This window comes from Notolepis coatsorum, assembly GCF_963971535.1.
Source record: "Notolepis coatsorum genome assembly, chromosome: 6".
Lineage (NCBI taxonomy): Eukaryota > Metazoa > Chordata > Actinopteri > Aulopiformes > Paralepididae > Notolepis > Notolepis coatsorum.
The window spans coordinates 158,647,800-158,654,332 of NC_140170.1; positions in this window are offsets into that span (position 1 = coordinate 158,647,800).

Here is a 6,533-nt window from a genome sequence, read left to right on the forward strand (position 1 = left end):
CGTCCCCTGCAGTCTGTCGTCCCCTGCAGCCTGTCGTCCCCTGCAACCTGTCGTCCCCTGCAGCCTGTCGTCCCCTGCAGCCTGTCGTCCCCTGCAGCCTGTCGTCCCCTGCAGCCTGTCGTCCCCTGCAGCCTGTCGTCCCCTGCAGCCTGTTGTCCCCTGCAACCTGTCGTCCCCTGCAGCCTGTCGTCCCCTGCAGCCTGTCGTCCCCTGCAGCCTGTCGTCCCCTGCAGCCTGTTGTCCCCTGCAACCTGTCGTCCCCTGCAACCTGTCGTCCCCTGCAGCCTGTCGTCCCCTGCAGCCTGTCGTCCCCCGCAGCCTGTTGTCCCCTGCAACCTGTCGTCCCCTGCAGCCTGTCGTCCCCCGCAGCCTGTCGTCCCCTGCAGTCTGTCGTCCCCCGCAGCCTGCCCCAACCACAAATACTCTGATTCCTTCCCTCCATCGTTCTGTCCCGTTAAAATATACGTTATCTGGTATTTTTCTAAAAGTTTCAACCTTTTAACCCTCGAGTCACCCTTGTCGCAGTTCTGGTCAAAAAGCCCTTTTCTATGTGTGTTTGTGGATAGCGTTGGCTAGATTTGATGTATATGCCAAAAAAGTAGCTCACATCTTGGACTCACATTACAATAATCCATGTTTGTTTTTTAAAAACAATCACTATTAAGCGTGTGAACAACAAGTGTCACACCTTTCACCCTAGTCGCAGAACTGGACAGGTTAGGGTTAGGGGGTTAGGGTTAGAGTTAGGGTTAGGGTAACCCTAACCCCCTAACCCTAACCCCAACCCTAACCCTAATTTAAGAAATGGTTAAATGAAAATGAATAAATATTCTATGTTGAGGACTGAAGTTAATAATGATATTCATGAAAGAAAATTGGAACAATACATGAAAAAGATATGTTTTACTGAGGTCGTAGTTTCGGTCACTAGGGAGACAGGTAGTGGGTTTTTTTAAAGGTTGACTTGAGGGTTAAAATAATTTTAAAATAATACCTACACACATATACCTACCTGAATGAATGAATGAAAAACTTTATTTAACAGATTGCAGAATGGGTACAATACAGTACGGCTCAATACATACAATTGTTAAGGGGATGCAGACCTGAGAAAGACGTTTGTCTTGTTTCCATCAGGGTCCCCCATTTTCAATTCATATAGACATTTATGACAATACACAACATACATGACATTTATGGCATAGGGACATATAGGTATTTAGTACTGATACATTTGTGACATAAGCGATATTCAAATATACAGTACTGTTACCCCTAGATCCTGACAGAGTATATACATATGATGGGGAGGGGACTGTACATTAGGAGGGGGTGGGTGGGTGGGAGGGAAATATACATACGGCGGGGAGGGAATATATACATGCGGTGGGGAGGAGACTGTCTATTAGGAGGTGGTGGGGGTTTTGGGCATTTACGGTGGCCAGTTTCGAATTACATACACATATACCTACCTACATATACCTACACACACATACCTACCTACATACACATACCTACCTACATACACATATGCCTAGTACCTACATATACACATACCTACACACATACCTACCTACATACACATATACCTACCTACATACTGTACACATACAGTATACCTAAAAATCGAACCCTAGCTAACCTTCCACCGAGCCTGCCAGGGTTGGCTCGGTGGAAGACCCGGATGAGGGTAGGATCCAGGATCAGCTGGCGGGAGACCCAGCTGCGCTCCTCCGGACCGTAGCCCTCCCAGTCCACCAAGTACTGGAACCCACGGCCGTGACGACGCACATCCAGCAACCGCCGGACGGTGTAGGCAGGATGGTCATCGATGATCAGAGGAGGAGGTTCCGGAGCTGGAGCGGACAGAGGACTGGAGGCCACCGGCTTCAACTGTGACACATGAAATGAGGGGTGAATGTGCATATGGGACGGAAGCTTGAGTCTGACGACCAACAAAATGGGGTGAGAGTTTCCGGGAAACGTACTTGAGTGGAAGGTCTCGAGACGAGAGCCAAACCATCTGACCTGGTTGGTAGTCGGGGCCTGGAGTCCTGTGGCGGTCAGCAAAGCGGCGATTCCGGTCAGCGGAGCAGAGCAGCGCGGCCCTGGTGTCCTCCCATATCCTCCTGCAGCGGCGGAGGTGAGCCTGGACCGAGGGGACGGAAATCTCCTCTTCCTGTGTTGGGAACAGTGGGGGCTGGTAGCCCAGAGAAGACTCGAAGGGGGACTGACCTGTGGCAGCGGAGGACAGGGAGTTGTGGGCGTACTTGATCCACGGCAGGTGGAAACTCCAGGTGGAGGGGTTCCGGGCCGTGACACAGTGGAGGGTGGCCCCCAGGTCCTGATTGGCCCGCTCGGACTGGCCATTGGTCTGCGGGTGGTACCCGGAGGAGAGTCTGACTGAGGCCACCAAGGCTTGGCAGAAAGCCTTCCAGACCTGGGAGATGAACTGAGACGATGTCCAGCGGGATCCCATGTCCACCGGGATCACATGGAGTACCATCAGGTCTGCGGTCTCTGAAGCAGAGGGAAGTTTGGGGAGAGCGACAAAGTGAACAGCCTTTGAGAACCGATCAACAATGGTTAGAATGACGGTGTTACCATGTGAGGGAGGCAGGCCGGTGACGAAGTCCAGGGCAATGTGTGACCAAGGCCGTCCAGGAACTGGTAGTGGGCGGAGTAGCCCGGCAGGTGGTCAGTGGGAGGACTTCCCACAAGCACAGACAGTGCAGGCAAGGACGAAGGTGCGGGTGTCCTCCCTCATGGAGGGCCACCAGAAATGCCGCTTCAGCAAGGACAGGGTTTGGCCGATCCCAGGATGACAGGCGAACCGGGAGGTATGGAACCACTGGAGCACCTGGGAGCGGACAGAGTCGGGACAAAAAGCCGGTTAGGAGGGCCGTTACCTGGGTCAGGCTGGGTACGTTGGGCCTCCCTGACGACGGACTGGATCTCCCAGGTGGCGGAAGCCACCAAGCAGGTGGGAGGAAGGATGGTGTCAGGGCAAAGAGGACCCCCTTCTGGGACAAACTGATGGGAAAGGGCATCTGGCTTGACATTCTTGGAGCCGGTCAAGGTGAAGTTGAACCGACAAAAGAACAACGCCCATTGGGCCTGGCGGGAGTTCAGGCGCTTGGCCGTCTGGATGTAGGTGAGGTTCTTGTGGTCTGTCCACACGAGGAAGGGGATCTCGGAACCCTCCAGCCAGTGCCTCCACTCCTCCAAGGCCACCTTGACTGCCAGGAGCTCCCGGTTGCCGATGTCATAGTTGACCTCCGCCGGGGACAGGCGGCAAGAGAGGAAGGCGCAGGGGTGTAGCTTCTGGTCAAGGGCGGAGCGCTGGGAGAGGACCGCTCCCACACCGGTATTGGAGGCGTCCACCTCCACCACAAACTGGCGGGACATGTCTGGCTAGACAAGGATGGGCGCGGAGGTGAAGTGCCTACACAGCTCCGAGAAGGCGGAGTCCACTTTAGCGGACCAGATGAAGGGCACAGAGGGCGACGTGAGTTGGGTGAGGGGCGCGGCGACCCGGCTGTAGTCCCTGATGAAACGTCGGTAAAAGTTCGCAAACCCCAGGAAGCGCTGGAGCTGCTTGACATTAGCGGGCCTGGGCCAGTCCACCACTGCCTTGATCTTCTCAGGATCCGCCCGGATCTGGCCACTCTCGATTATGTAGCTGAGGAACCCGATGGGGATAATGTTCGGGGGTGAATCTGGTGGGGAGCACGGGGAAAAAATAACAGGGTGTTACAGGAGCAAATCTGGGGGAGTGCACAGGGGGAAATAACGGTGTGATTCAGACACAGGGGAACGGCCAAAAAAATACCTCTTCGCGTTCGCGAAGACTTTGCGATCTTCTTTGAGGAGAACATCCACAGCTCCTTCTCCCAACCCCCACCCATTCCAAATACTGAATCGAGAACCTCATCCTTCACTCTGTCACAGAAACTTGGCTGAGTCCAGATGTCCCGAATCACGCAATAGAACCGGCAGACCACTTCTTCGTTCTCCGCAAGGACCGGACGGCAGAAGAGTCACTAAAGAAGAAAGGAGGCGGCATTGCCTTCATGATAAACAAGGAGTGGTGCGATTTAGGCAACGCAAAGGAACTGTCTAACCACTGCTCCCCAGACCTGGAGTTTATCACGATAAAATGTCGACCCTTCTTCCTCCCAAGAGAGTTAACGTCCATCATCCTCATCGGAGTGTACATTCCACCACACGCGAACACTGGGGTCGCACTTTCAAAACTTCACGACGAGGTAAACAAACAACAGATAGCTAGCGTTGACGCTGCCATTGTGGTTCTGGGTGATTTCAACAGCGCGCGTCTTAAAAAGGTGTTGCCGAATTTCTATCAGCATGTGACCTGTCCCACCAGAGGCGAGAACATATTAGACCATGTATACTCGCAATTTAAGAATGGGTATAAGTCACAGGCTCTTAGTCCATTCGGTAAGTCCGATCACGCCGCCATATTCCTTTTGCCAAAGTATAAACAAAGTCTCAAGCGAACGCCGGTGGTCTCGCGAGAGGTTAAGCATTGGGCCGTGACGTCAGAGGAGTCACTCCAAGCTGCACTTGAATGCACAGACTGGAGTGTATTCCGTGATAACACAGCCAATATTAACGAATACACTGAAATGGTGCTTGACTATGTCTGTACTCTGGTAGAAGAAACAATCCCCTCCACCACAATTAAAATCTACCCAAATCAAAAGCCCTGGGTAGACAAATCCGTCCGTGAGGCTCTGAAAGTGCGCACATCAGCATACAACACCGGGCTGGAGACAGGCAACATGGAAGAACACAAGATGGCAAGATACAACGTCAGGAGAGCAGTAATAGAGGCAAAACGGCGTTACAGAGATAAAGTTGAACTTCAGTTTGAACAGGCTGACTCTAGAGGCATGTGGCAGGGCCTCAGAACAATGACAGATTACAAAGGCACCTCCCTCAAACTGAACAGTGACATCTCCTTAGCAAATGATCTCAATTCCTTCTATGCGAGGTTTGAGGCTGTGAATAAAAACACCAGCCTACAAACCACGGCAATGGGGGGGGGGGGTCTGCTGATGGAGACTCAGTGTTCAGGGTAACAGAGCATGAGGTGAGACGGATCTTTAAAAAAGTGAATATCAGGAAGGCAGCAGGACCGGACGGCATCACCGGCCGCGTCCTAAAAGTCTGTGCCGACCAACTGGCCCCGGTATTCACTGACATCTTCAACCTGTCCTTGGAACAGGCTGTCATCCCCACCTGTCTGAAGAAGTCCACCATCATCCCTGTACCCAAAAAATCTACGCCCGCTTGCCTCAACGACTACCGCCCTGTAGCCCTCACCTCCATAGCCATGAAGTGCTTTGAGAAGCTAGTGAAGGGCTACATCTGTTCCTCCCTCCCCATCAACCTGGACCCTCTGCAATTTGCATATCGCCCCAACAGGTCCACGGAGGACGCCATAGCCCATGTGCTGCACACAGCAGCATCACACCTGGACAAGAGGCAGGGGAACTATGTGAGAATGCTGTTCATCGACTACAGCTCAGCATTCAATACCATAGTCCCCTCCAAACTCATAGCCAAGCTCAGGGACCTGGGCTTGAACTATAACCTCTGCCAGTGGGTCTTGGACTTCCTGACGGGCAGACCCCAGGTGGTAAGAGCAGGCAACTGCACCTCCTCATCCATCACGCTCAACATAGGGGCCCCCCAGGGCTGTGTTCTGAGCCCCCTCCTCTACTCCCTGTACACACATGACTGCGTAGCACAGCGGAACAACAACACCATCATCAAATTTGCTGATGACACAGTAGTGGTGGGCCTAATCTCTGCCAACGACGAAAGGGCCTACCTGGAAGAGGTAGAGAACCTGTCACAGTGGTGTCAGGAGAACTGCCTCTCCCTGAACGTCAGCAAAACAAAAGAGATGATTGTGGACTTCAGGAGGTCGGGGGTCAAGGACTACAGCCCCCTCAGCATCGACGGGGCACCGGTTGAGAGAGTGAACAGTTTCAAGTACCTCGGAGCCCACATATCCGAGGATTTGACATGGACCACACACATTGACAGTGTTGTGAAGAAGGCACGACAACGCCTCTACTTCCTCAGGCGCCTAAGGAAGTTCCAAGTCAGCCAGAAGATCCTTAGGAACTTCTACTCATGTACAATAGAGAGCATCCTGACTGGCAACATCACCTCCTGGTTTGGGAATAGCACTGCACAAGACCGTAGCAGACTACAAAGAGTGACACGTTCAGCCGAACGCACAATTGGAGGGGGGCTTCCCACCCTCCAGAACATTTACAACAAGCGGTGCAAGGGGAAGGCTAAGAGAATTATTAAGGACTCGAGCCACCCGAACAACTGCCTCTTTGAACTGCTGCGGTCAGGCAAGCGATACCGGAGTCTTAAGGCGAGCACAGAAAGACTCAGAAGAAGCTTCTATCCCCAGGCCATCAGGCTGCTAAACGAACAATAAACACTATGCAACAACCATCAAATGCACACAGCACACACACCCACAC